The sequence below is a fragment of the Malus sylvestris genome, chromosome 15, assembly GCF_916048215.2.
Source record: "Malus sylvestris chromosome 15, drMalSylv7.2, whole genome shotgun sequence".
NCBI lineage: Eukaryota > Viridiplantae > Streptophyta > Magnoliopsida > Rosales > Rosaceae > Malus > Malus sylvestris.
The window spans coordinates 24,716,447-24,730,753 of record NC_062274.1 but is presented as its reverse complement, the minus strand read 5'-3'; the positions used below and the strand labels follow the sequence as shown (position 1 = coordinate 24,730,753).

The 14,307-nt window shown below is 33.5% G+C and overlaps 1 long non-coding RNA gene across 1 annotated transcript; it reads right to left on the bottom strand.

The window, feature by feature from the left end:
- Positions 1-3,521: 3,521 nt before the first annotated feature.
- LOC126603810 (uncharacterized) lies at positions 3,522-4,915 on the bottom strand. The gene is made up of 3 exons (XR_007616404.1): positions 4,792-4,915; positions 4,389-4,455; positions 3,522-3,574 (listed from the first exon to the last, which is right to left on the bottom strand). It is a non-coding gene; the product is annotated as an uncharacterized LOC126603810 (long non-coding RNA).
- Positions 4,916-14,307: the final 9,392 nt, after the last annotated feature.

The window sequence follows — 14,307 nt, the reverse complement described above, 5'->3', positions numbered from 1 at the left end:
AAGTTAATGAAAAATACTTGGTTACTTACTCGGAGGAGGAAGGCATTTCTCCTTACATAGGCAAATCACATCTTTTTACATGTGCATATGCTCTTTTTCTTTGTGCTTCTAATGAATTATTTTTGTATATATTTGTCTAAGTATGATTTGCAGTTTAGCACAGTAAATCCTTAAAGAAAAAGAACCAAATCGTATTCTACTTAAATTCAACGTCACGATAGACTTAGAGATTCTGGTCAAAATCTAAAGTTTTTTGGTCAAGGCTTAGAGAGATTTTTCAATGTGCCGGGAACATTGCCCGATACACTAAGTATCATAATGCAAGTGGTTGAAATTTTTTTTTCAAGTATCCAACTACTTGCATTATGATACTTTCGACACACTAAAAAATTTCTCCATGGCTTAAGGGTGTGTTATAACTTTATATCCATAAACATAAATAATTATTGGAATCCAATTAAAGGTCTCATTCCCAAGACTACAAGAAAAATTTATGTGCGACTTGGCTTGCCACTAGACTTTGTTAAATAGCACTACAAATCCATTCAAATTCGCCACGTGGCAAATCTTAAACAATCATTAATTTGAACCACATCATTGTTAGTCCATTATGAAACTTAGCCCACTCATCCATTTTATTAGTGTAGATAATATTATTTTTCAAACAAAAAATCTCATAATTATTTTTCCTACTAATTATCATACACTACTATGAGATCAATCTAATAGTTCATTTTTTTACTTCTTTTGCCACTCTTTTTTCTTCCCAAATACTCCCTACAGTGTATGTTTTGGCGGACTCTTTCTTCTCTCTCTCACTTCCTTCGCTTGCTTTTCTTAAAAAAAAAAAAAAGTACATTAAAACCTTCTCCAGCTTTTATCATGGGATGCAATCAAGGTAAGTTTTTTTTTTTTCGTTATTTATGCAATAGTTGATTTGATCATGTGAATTTGACACGAATAACCCACATATATATATAGGTGTAATAGGGTTAACATGTTAGTCTACTATTTGTTTTTTTGTTTGTTAATACATTAGTCTAATGTTAGGTTTAATATGTTAATACGAATAACCGACATACACTACTACAAAATTATCTATAACTGGTGGTTCAAAAATTGACAAAAAATGTATATTACTGTCGGATTTTAAGCAAAATCCGACAGAAAATGGATGCAGTGGCGGATATAATAAGCGATAGAATTGACTGCATTAGGAAATGAATTTTTCCGACAGAAATTGTGTCGGATATAACCGACAGATAATAAATTAATAATAAATAATAATAGCATTTTTTGTCGGATAAAACTGACAGAACATATAAAACCGACAGAAAATATATTATAATAAATAAGACCATTTTCTTTCGGATAAAACCGACAGAAAATAGATGAATAATAAAACAAAAATATAACAGCATTATCCCTTCTTCTTCTCGTCATTCTTCTTCTGCTCGGAATGACCCAACAAGCTTGAACCAGATTCTGCAGTTCATCCTCGATCTCATCTGCAGAAACCGTAGGAGGTAAATTTCTTACGTAGACAAATTTCAGAAAGCGTAAAATATGGCTCAAAAGCTACCTTCTTCCTCCAGTGCATAACCTTCCTCTGTTGCTTCTGCCCCAGACTCGGGCACAAATGGCTGAGCAGAGTTGGATTGTTCAACAGCAGGCTGAGGTGTGTAACTCCACTCTGATGAAGTTTGAGCACTTATATTATAAGGTTGTGGAGCTGCTATTGGTGCAGACGGTTATTTAGCAACCCGCAACTATTATTTTTCAGTCATATACAACCAAATATATAGCACAAGTTACAAAAGCATATTCAACAAAATAGAGCTTAACGGAATGTAAGATTGATGTGCAACTGCAGTATAGTCGAAGCAGTTTCCAGCTGATGCACAAAAGAAAAATTCGCTCACGCAAAGATGTAGAGAAGGCCATAAAGACATGATCACACAACAATGGGTTTAGGCACATACAATAAAAGCATAAGTTTTCTAAAATAACAGGACAACGTGAACAAGAAAAACAACAAAGGAAAATTAGGTAGCCTAACCAATAAGTTTACAGACAAATCCTATCCGGTGTCTGATATATACGCAATTATTCTAAAAATTCTAGCAAAAATACCAACCCCCATTCAACCAATGGCATCATGTCACAAGGTTGACATAGCTTTGAGACCACGCAGTGAATTCCAGAGAGGCACCAAGAAACGTAAACAAATGGCAGGATTTATAGACCACAGAAGAACAAAGTTAAATGCTAGAAAAAGAATGAGCACACTACGATTACACTGCAGTACTGCAACCTCATTAATAGTACTCAACTGTGAATCAAGAAACAAAACGAACATAGTATGTTTCTCACTACTTGTAACAAATATTCCTACTTTGATAATTACTAGAACCAAAAGAAAGAGAAAAACTTGAAACCCCTTGGGCGGGAAAAATGAAACAAACCTTCAGTTTTGGGTGCATTCTTGTAGTCGTCCAGGGTCAAGATGGGCTGTATCTCTTTTTTAACTAGATGTTGCCTTCTTTTAGTCTTCACCTGCAAGCGCAATACGAAAACCAGCTATCACATTACGCATACCCTTCAAAAGGCAAGAAAGAGAACTTAGGATATAATTCAGATCACCAAAAAAACATGTATATCTTCAGCTATACCTTCCTATCAACGTATGCTACATAGGGACAAGTTGGACAGAAGAATCTCGCATCGTGCATATTCAGCAGTTCATACTGCAGCATGTTAGCACAACCTGGGCAGAACTCCATTTCCTAAAGCCTCTAATCACAAATCTCCCCCTTTCTCTGAAATTATTTTCGATTTCGAGATGTCATTACATTGTGCATGCTTATAAACTACCATCAACAAGCGAGAAGGAGAAGGAAATGAGGAGAAGAGAAAAGGGGGAAGGGAGAAGCACTGGCGCAAGGAAAGAGATGGAGGGGTTTTATTTTGGAATATTGTCATTAATGTCGGTTAAAACCGACAAATTTTTTTTTTAAAATAAAAATAGATATAAAAGTTTCATTACTGTCGTTTATAACCCACAAACAAAATGGCTGCAAAATTCCCTCCGAAAATTTTAAATTCCCCCCCCCAAAATTTTGTACGATTTAAAAAAATAAAATAATAATTGTTTGGTTTAATAAATAAATAAATAATATGTATTTAAATAGAATACGTTTTTAAAAATTAAATAAATAATTGTTTGGTTTAATAGATAATTTTTACACTTTTGGTTTAATAGATAATTGACACACCCCGATCCTAAAATCAAGGTGTGCTGGCCGTTACATGGGCGTGACGTAACCAAAAGTGCGATGCGGAAGCAATAGATAAGAGAAATACGAATAAACAAAAACCAAATACTAGTAATAATAACCAAGTAACGCTGCTAGAGTAAGTTTAAGTGTGAAACACACATATTCAGAGCCTAAGTACAAGGTGCAGTCAAGTAGGTACATTACTGAATTACAACACCTGAAGGTGAGTCCTACATGCGTAGTCTGTCAGAATGCCGTGGGAATCCTCGTGGGCCACCAATGCTGCTAACTAGAACCTAGAGGGGCGCAAAACAAAGTTGAATAGGTCAGTAAAACAAAGCTTTTCGAAAATCATTTCATTTAAAACATTTCTAACCCCTCGCTGTAAAACCTGTATACTTTCCCAGAAAATAACATAATATGCATATAAACCTTCAAATATCACAAATCGCAATTCTTTATCAAAACTCAGAAAGTATGCCATGCATAAATGTCAATAACAGAATAAGGATACATCAACATAACAGGTGAAATAATGAATCAACCGGAAACTCTGCAGTTGGTCCTGTACGGTTAATTCCATAACTCAATATCCAAACCAACCGCAGTCACCACAGTGACCTGTATGGCACTACTCTGTACATAAATCGGAACTACCTAAAGTAGTCTATACGATAAGAATGGTGTAAGAATACGCTCTAGTGCTTCTCTCATCAACAGTTGTATAATAATCTAAAATCGCCTACAGTCGGAACCACTCTATGGTCTGTACGACATGTCGGAACCCTTTAATGGTCTGTACGACATGCACCTACTTGGATCCAAGGTGAGCGTGTGGTGCGGGGTGAATAATATAAGCACTAACACCAGGGTGCAGGTTATGAGCTCTCAACACAATTCACATCATCAATAAATCATATAAACAATATAACTCACCTGATACTCACCTGTGCGTCCACAGCACCATTTCACATATATATGCCTCAATTACTAATTCATATAATTCATAATATGCATGCATGGCATTTTAAAAACATACTCTTATTTAAATTCAATTTTTGGGAAAATTGATAGTATATAGGTAATAACAGAAAATAACTGCTCACTCACTGGTAAGTCGAAGGGTCGTAACCCCCGTGACGTCCCTGGATGCGCTCGTCCTCGGGATAGGTATCACCTATATGCGAAACAACTATAAAAACGTTAATTAAAGCACATAACCTACAATTCGTAATAACTTCTCATACGATGCTCAATTTGGGTATATGAATATACCACAGTGACCTACTCGACGTTACAGACGTCGAGGTATTTTTAGAAAATTTTTTCGAGGCTGCACACGCCCCCACGCGCATCACCTTCTTCCTCCAGTCGCCGGACTGGTTTCGCCGGCGACGGAAAAGTCGTCGGTTTCTGGGGAATTTTTAAATCGCCATAACTTCCTCATTTCTTTACTATTTTCAACGCTCTTTATATCAAAATGAAGATCTTGACGAGATGAACACATCCATACCTGCCTCGACCCCTAACTCGCCGGGGATTCACCAGAAAAAGCTTCGAAAGTTCCGGCCAAAATTGAAAAGTTCCGTTCTCAGTCCTCCGACGTCCAAATCTTACCAACGACGTACCCCGAAGCTCGTGAGGACCTCCTTAAGCTCATTGTGAGCTTGAAATTCCATGAAACACAATATATTACGTGTGCATGAACAGTGCCCATTTTCGGAGTTATGATTTCACGATGATATCGAAGGTTTTAAGTTCTAAAATTAGTATATTTGAACTCAGGGACTCAAGAGGAGTTCGATTCTTACCTTAGAACCTTCGATCTGTGAAGATTTGAGGGTCCTTGGTTTTGTCCGTACGGTTTTGAGAGAGAGAGAGAGAGAGAGTGAACTGAGAGGGAAGAGAGAGAGAAGGCACGGGGAAGAGAGGGAGGAGGTGTCCCGTGTGTGGTCCAACTAAAACATCACAATCCAATTTTCTTAAGTCCCTAACCACACAAAATACATACAACCTTAAATCCAATGTAAATTTTCCAAACTTAGGAAAATATGCATTATTCACAACATGCCACACACATACCTTAGTAACCGTCAAAGGTACTTTTGTCATTTCACAACCTCGATAAATAGAATCTTGGGACAGGCTGTGACAATAATAACCCATGTAAAATATGCGATAAAGAAACAAAAGAGAATTATACAATGTAAATGTCATCACACAAACTAAATATTGTCTGATCAATACTTGAAAAACATAAATAAAAATTTAGCACAAATTACTTTTCCCACTTCAAAATTTAGGCAAATTTAACGGAGATATGCATTCTATGAAACTAGTTTCCATGATCTAGCCGTCAAACTTGTTTGTAGATACTACAAGATCGCTTACGTAAAAAATTGCAAAAAAAAAAAAATTCAGAGATTAGGTAACAAAACAAAAGTTTTCGACGGTTGTGAACGAAAAATCACAATTTAACGGTTATTTTAGCTCCGATTTAATGATTTTTTACAACAACACTACTCGACCCTATAAATTCGCATTGAACGAATTTGATCTTCAATTTAAAATATTTACACTAGTGGATACCACAAATCTTATTTTATACTTAATGGAAGTATAATATTAACTCTAAGTGTTTGTTTAATCTACCGTTTTGATGCGATATGCATCCTACAAAACTTTTTTCAATGATCTAACCGTCAAACTTATTTGTACACACTCTGAGATCGCATACGTAAAAAATCACAAAAAACAAGCATTTAGAGATTAGGTAACATAACAAAAGTTTTCGACGGTTATAAACAAAAAATCACAATTTAACAGTTATTTTAGCTTTGATTTTGATGATTTTTTACAACTACACTCCTCGACCCTATAAGAATGCATTGAACGAATTTGATCTTCAATTTAAAATATTTACACTAGTGGATACTACAAAATCTTATTTTATACTTAATGGAAGTATAATATTAACTCTAAGTGTTTATTTAATCTACCGTTTTGACGCGATATGCATCCTACCAAACTTTTTTCAACAATCCAACCGTCAAACTTATTTGTACACAGTCTGAGATCACATATGTAAAAAATCACAAAAAACAAACATTCAAAGATTAGGTAACATAACAAAAGTTTTCGACGGTTATAAACGAAAAATCACAATTTAACGGTTATTTTAGCTCCGATTTTAATTATTTTTTACAGCTACACTCCTCGACCCTATAAGAATGCAATGAATAAATTTGATCTTCAATTTAAAATATTTACACTAAATATTTTATACTTAATGGAAGTATAACATTAACTCTTAAGTGTTTATTGAATCGACCGTTTTGACGCGATATAAATTCTACGAAACTTTTTTCAATGATCTAACCGTCAAACTTGTTTGTACACACTCCGAGATCACATACGTAAAAAGTCACAAAAAACAAACATTCAGAAATTAGGTAACAGAACAAAAGTTTTCAACAATTATAAACGAAAAATCACAATTTAACGGTTATTTTAGGTCTGATTTTGTTGATTTTTTACAGCTATACTCCTCGACCCTATAAGAATGCATTGAATGAATTTGATCTTCAATTTAAAATATTAACACTAGTGGATAATTTTTTATACTTAATGGAAGTATAACATTAACTCTTAAGTGTTTGTTAAATCTATCAATTTGATAGGATATGCATTCTACGAAACTAGTTTCAACGAACCGTCAAATATGTTTGTATATACTCCGAGATAGTATGTGTAAAAAATCACAAAAAAAAAAAAAAAAACATTCAGAGATTAGGTAACGGGACCGTGAGTGAAAAAAAAATATTTAAACCATTTGTTTATTTATTTATAATCAATATAACATTTTAAAATATGAAGCAAAAGAATTGAAAAACTTACAAAATGAGGGGAGAAGAAGAGAAAGATTGAAGATGAAGAGAAAACAAGTAAAATGAAGATGAGGAAGAAAACGAAATCTGAAAGAACAACAAGTTGAAAAGCTTTTGGTGTAAAGTGAATTTTTATCGGTTATAACTGACACAATACTAAAATAATAACCGCCAGAATACTAAAATAATAAATTTCTATCGGTTATAACCGCCACCATTATCCTAAAAACCGCGACTAGTAACTTAAAAACCGTCAGAATATGTCAAAATAATTTTTTTTTAAATTCAAAAATACTGTCGGTTATAACCGACAGGAGTTTTAAAATATCCGTCAGGAATTTATGCCGGATATAACCAACAAGATTTTTCTAATATCTGCCACTAATTAAATGATGTGTCGGATACAATTTATCCGACAGTATTTTTCTAAATCCGCCACCTAAAGCTAATATTGTAGTAGTGATATTTATGTAATAGTTTTTTTTCGTTCTTTATTATGAGTCTTTAATTAATATGTAAGTCTATTTTTTACTCAACAATTAATATGTTAGTCTTGTTTTTTTTCATAGATAGGTTGCTACCGAATTTGCTTCTTTTATCTCAAAACAATCTAAGTTTGGTATTCTTTCATCGAGCATCTTGATAAATATCATGTACCTCTCCGACAACACCGATTCATCACCCTTAAAAAATAGGACACTCTGAATATCCTTAGCTCAATGGGATAATGGTCACTGCTTCAACATCACCATGTCAAATTCAATGCTTTAGAAGATTATAATTTGTGTAAAAGAGTTTTCCAATTGATATCTACATGTGGTTCAATATCATAGTGGATAGGTTGTTGGGTTTCTATTCATGCACGCTGGTTTGAGCTTCCCCTTCCTAAATTATTGTAATTGTTTCGAACTCTTCCCCCTCCGTTACTAATAATAATTTTTTTTTATATTTCCAACTGATATCAATTCAACTACATTGATGTGAAATAATAACAACAACAAAATCTTAACTCACTGAAGCGAACAAACAATTTAAAAAAACAAATGAGCACACAGGAAGTACTACCAATTATTTCATGAAAACATAAAATAGTTTTCGAAAAATAAAAAATTGAAATCATGTGTGAGTGGAGATGCTAATCAGAACTTCTTTCGTGCTTTTGAGAAGAAACATGAGAAAGACGAGAAGAAGAAAAAAAAAAGAACAACCATTAGATTGATCTTATGGTATATATTAATTAGTTGTAAAAGTTATTATGAGAATTTTAAATATAAAAAATAATAGGATTAATCTCAATTTAAAGTTTCTTTGTTTCCAACATTTAATACATGAAGTTTTTTTCATACCAGAGTGGTGGTACATAAAGTCATAATTTTGGGATACTTTCATACATCCGTTAAGTTTGCTATTAAATCAGCCGTTAACTGGTGACATTATGCTCACGTGAACAATGATTGGCGCCATCAAAATAGGCCCACGTGGAAATTTAAAAAAAAAAAAGAAAAAAAAAATCATCATCTCCTACCTCTTTCCCCCACCCTCCACCCCAATCCCAGCCAACCTTCCTTCATTCTCTCCTACCTTACCCCCTCCCGTCGTGAGAATCATAGCCACACATCCCTTAATCAACAAACCAAACCTCCAATTTCTTGTAGGATAATATAAATGATTATGATCATAATACACATGTAAATTCAATCAATTAGATAATACCCAAATGCATCAAACACATATATCAATAAATAAAGCAGTAAAAAGGAAAAGGTAAAGAATGATCTGGTCTGTGATATCAAGAGAGGCGTGTTGTCACTGTCCTAAAGCCATAGACGCCTCCATACGTGCCAGTTATAACGGCTATATACAACTCCAAGATACAACCCTTGAATTTCACAGAGTGTCTAATCCATAAGCACGATTACGGTAGACGAGATGCCAAGTAGTGATCAATTGCCCATTGATGATCAAGATGAGTAGGAAGATAATAAGAATTATATATGAGTACTGTAGTAGAGAGAGAATGAAGACATTTTAATCTATGTTAATGTCTTTGTTCTGTTTGAGGAGTTCGCTATTTATTAAACTCTACATACCCTTTAATAAAAGACATGACTTCTCTAATGAATGTGACTCTTCATATTTTTTATTTAAAATAATAATAAATAAAGTTTTGAATCTTTAAGAAAATAAAATAAGTAACCAACAATCCCCCACAAGATTCAAAACTCCATAGAAATGTAGAAGAAGTAAATATATAGATATGAATGGAAGAAATTTGGGCAACTTGTATACCATGCAATAGGTGTAGGTGTCTTTTGGACTTGAACCTACACTTAGTGTTAACACCTTTCATCTGAATGAATCATAGTGAACTATGTCTTGAACTAGACTCCTTTTGACCAGAATACTAAATGTAACACACATGGTATCGATAAAAAACTTGGCACGGGTTAATGCTATTTATGGCCATGTGCTTAATCTTGATTCTCATGAGAGTTATTAGAGAACAGCCCAATCCTAACAGTTGCGGCCTCACAACTACTCTCACTTAGATGAGTTCTCCAAGAGTACATGTGACATGTACCCTGTGGGAGATCGTCCGCCTCGAAACTCATTCAAGGTTAATACCCTTCCTAATGTCACATAAAATTGCACTAATGTCATAGGGATGAGCAAAGATATCTCATGGATATCTTCATTATAATATGAGTGCTATAATGAGTCACGCAGTATGGATTGTTTCTACCACATTGAACTTCCTTCATAGGATCTCCAATCACATAAGTTGGGTTTCTTCCTTAGGTGACTCCCTTATGGGCTTAAGTACATCCCCCTTGACAATTTTGCATTTAGCATCCGCGAGGCATGCAGATAAATGACTAACAAGTCATTTTATTAATTATGATTGCCTTCACAAGGCATATATAAGTTTTATGGTCATATATTTGCTCGTCAGCGCTCTTAAACCTGCATGTTATAACTAACTGCAAGCTAAAAAATATTTTAGTCATAATTTCACATATAAGTTGTTTAAGGTGCATAATTAATCATTGCCTTCACAAGGCATATATAAGTTTTCTGATCATATATTTGCTCGTCAGCGCTCTTAAATCTACAAGTTATAACTAACTGCAAGCTAAAAAATATTTTAGTCATAATTTCACATATAAGTTGTATAAGGTGCATAATTAATCATTCATAACTTCACTAGAATAAACATGGGTACGAGCAATGAAGCATACCCCCACATTATGGCACTTATTAGAAAATTAATTTCATGAAAATCTCAAATCAATTTCATTATATATAAGATATCAAAAGTAAGAGTAATTATATGCACATTGAAGAAAAATTCAATATTATTTGTTTGTTCTAGTGAGCATTGACATAAAAGAATTAGTAAATATTTTTAAATAACCAAGAGAGCATCAAACAGTATCTATATTTCCATAGTATGCTTCAACATTAAGTATAGAATAGTATACACACATAACTATTTTATAATTGACAACATATTCAATCTCATGATAAATCTCACAGCCACATATATAAATATGAACATCAACTGTAAAGTAACTGCACGTACCTGCATAGAAGTTTAACATGTTCGTCATTTTGTCTCATGCTAAAAATCTCAATAATTTCACATGTGTAATCTCTAAGATGAAAACAAAATAACCCATGTTACTTAAAAATGATATACACGGCCCTTTATTTTTTTTCGCTTTTCTTCTTGTTTCTTTTCTTCTTCCTTTACTTATTATATATATATATATATATATATATATATATATATATATATATATATATATTGCACATAATGCATATCAGATCAAACTAATGGAAGTCAAAAGTATAAAGTGGTGAAAATACAATAATTCAAGAGAGATATGCAGTCCGCAAACTATTGTCAGGCATGAGACTAAAGTACTTACATGAAATAAATAATATGCAAATGCAAGTAATGTAATGTGATAGTCTAGGAATGGAACCATTTCTTGATTAAGAGAAAAGATCAAATTGAATAATCCCGCTTCTCTTCTAGAGAGAATTATCAATAAACCCATATCTTAAATAATCAAATAACTCATTAGTTTTCCAGTAAAAAATTCTTATGCAAACACAAAGTCAATATATTATAAGTTAAATCACAAAATGCATAACAACTCATATACCGACAATCTCATTTGAAATTTTGACAACTACTTAACAATGAAATTTGTTCCCTTTGCCTCAACAATGTCGAGACAACATGCATATACATGATGATGAACCGATATTTCAATTGCCAAATGAAAACAAAATTCAGTTTCTAGGTCAAACTTCATTTACCCTTTTATACATTTGTAAATTATACTCTGCAAGAATATGATAAGGTACAATCAAACTGAAACTGAACTTTCGGTCAATAGCAAACAGGTCTAGTTTTATACTGCAATTTCAAGAATGAGATATTTAAGTGACATTTTTTTTCAGTTTCTATTTTTTTCTTTTCAAAACACAATGCACATTTAATTTGTTTCAAGACAAAATTATATATGCAGACTCACGCATATTCGGTTTTTATTCGAAGAATAATGAGAATGTTTAGAGACAATGTCTGCAAACACATATAATCGTAACAAGAATTAATATTGAAAACCTATCTTCAGAAGATCGTTGAAAGAAGAAGCAATCACATCAATTGGTTATTGTGTGCTATACAAATATATACATTATTTCCTCATAGAATTCAAGCCATACAAATGCAAATTGGAAAATTAAACAAGGTGTTTATAAAATGTACAGTAAACAAATCCATGCAATTAAAACGTTTTCTGCGTTTGTAGATATGCATATAGGTACCAATTAACAACACATTTATTCAAAAAATTGTGACTGTAGTGATAATATTTACGGAAAAAATGCAGAGATTCAAATATGCAATATATGCATATAGGTAAACCAATATGCATATATAGAAAACTGCATAGAGCATAACTTTTCCCTTTTGACGATATAGAATCTGAAACCCAAATTAACCCAAATTAACATGTTTTCGTCCAGAATTTTCAGATTCTAAGTCATTGTTTAACATGATCATAACTCAATCAATTCACAACGAAATTTAGCAAATAATATATGGATTTTATAGTACTTGGAAGGATCTGCAAGACTACATTATTCTTGTTGGCATTTGATGCCTATATTTACCAGGCAAGAAAACTGATGAGTTTAGAAAATTTTTTTTCCCAGATAATTCTAGAGCAAACCCCTAATCTCAATCGTTTAAACCACAATGCTAAGTGAGAGAGAAATAAGATTGCTACAACACTGTAGAAATTAAAACAAGTTTGTCACTCAAAAGTTTTGACAAATATAGGATAAACTATACCACTGTACAATAACCACAGATCAATTAATAATGAAAGGTATGGTTGACCTATGCGTAAATAAATGGTTTGGACGGGTCAAAATATCTGAATGGATAAAGATGGGCGCACACACACAGTTCACGAATTGTATAAAACGTTTCAGATCACGCTGGTTTTTTGTGGGTTATAAACTGGTATTTTAAATTGATCAGCTGTGTCATTTAGAAACTGTATCCAAAAGTGTTTTGGTATTGAATAAAATAAAAATGCATAAAGTAAAAAAATAATGAAAGAAAGGCACGATCATGAACAGAAGGGAAAGGTTAGCCTTCCCAGGCTTTCAGTGACACGACCCAAATAATAAAAAATAAAAATAAAAATGCAGAGAGGCAAATTATTAACAGCATAAGTAAAAGGAATATATTGGAGAGAATCAAAGATGCAATCAACGAAGGGTATGGTTAGCCTTTCCCAGAAAATTCAACGGCATGAAAACTACAATTATTGGACTTTCAAAGCACTGTGAAAACAGATTATAAAAATTTGCAATTATATTATCACACTTATACGGCTTTAGTTGTAGGATAATATAAATGATTATGATCATAATACACATGTAAATTCAATCAATTAGTTAATATTCAAATGCATCAAACACATATATCAATAAATAAAGCAGTAAAAAGGAAAAGGTAAAGAATGATCTGGCATGTGATATCAAGAGAGGCGTGTTGTCATTGTCCTAAAGCCGTAGACGCCTCCCTACGTGCCGGTTATAACGGCTATCTACAACTCCAAGATACAACCCTTGAATTTCACAGAGTGTCTAATCCATAAGCATGATTACGGTAGACGGGATGCCAAGTAGTGATCAATTGGCCATTGATGATCAAGTTAAGTAGGAATAAGAATTATATATGAGTACTGTAGTAGAGAGAGAAGGAGGACATTTTAATCTATGTTAACGTCTTTGTTCTGTTTGAGGAGTTCGCTATTTATTAAACTCTACATGCCCCTTAATAAAAGACATGACTTCTCTGATGAATATGACTCTTCATATTTTTTATTTAAAATAATAATAAATAAAGTTTTGAATCTTTAAGAAAATAAAATAAATAACCAACATTTCTCTGATACAAAACCTAGCCATGCCGCTAAAAGAGCTCCGATTGAAGCTCCAACCTTCACACTTTGGTTTTAAGAAGACAAAACCCAGAAACTTCAAAGCTAGCCCCAAATTTGCTAAAAATGTCGTTGTTCCAGCGGTTCAGGAACTCGGCGTTGTCTAACAGCCTAGCAACGACCACCATGGAAATGCAGCGGTGTAATTCTGGGCACCGCCCACCGCGGTCCTGTTCATCTTTGCCGGTCCAAGAGGGTTCTAGATCCTACACGTTTTATGGAGGGAGATTTGGGTGAGCGCAGAGGAGAGAAGAGGGAGGGTTAGGGGGAATAGGGGGCGGTGAAGACGATGGGTTTTGGAAGAGGGAATTGAGGGTGGGTGTGCGGAAAGGGTGTGCAGAGGAGAGAAGGGAGGGAGGGGGTTGAGGTAGGGGATAACCCAATTTTTTTTTTAATTTTTAATTTTTTTTAAATATTTATGTGGGCCTCTATGACACATGGCGTCTAGTCACTGCCAACGTGAGCACCAAGTTACCAGTTAACAACTGATTTAACAACAAACTTAGCAGATGTATGAAAGTGTCTCAAAATTATGACTTTATGTCCACTCTGGAATGAATAAAACTTCATGTATTAAATGTTGAAAACCAATAAATTTCAGGATAATAA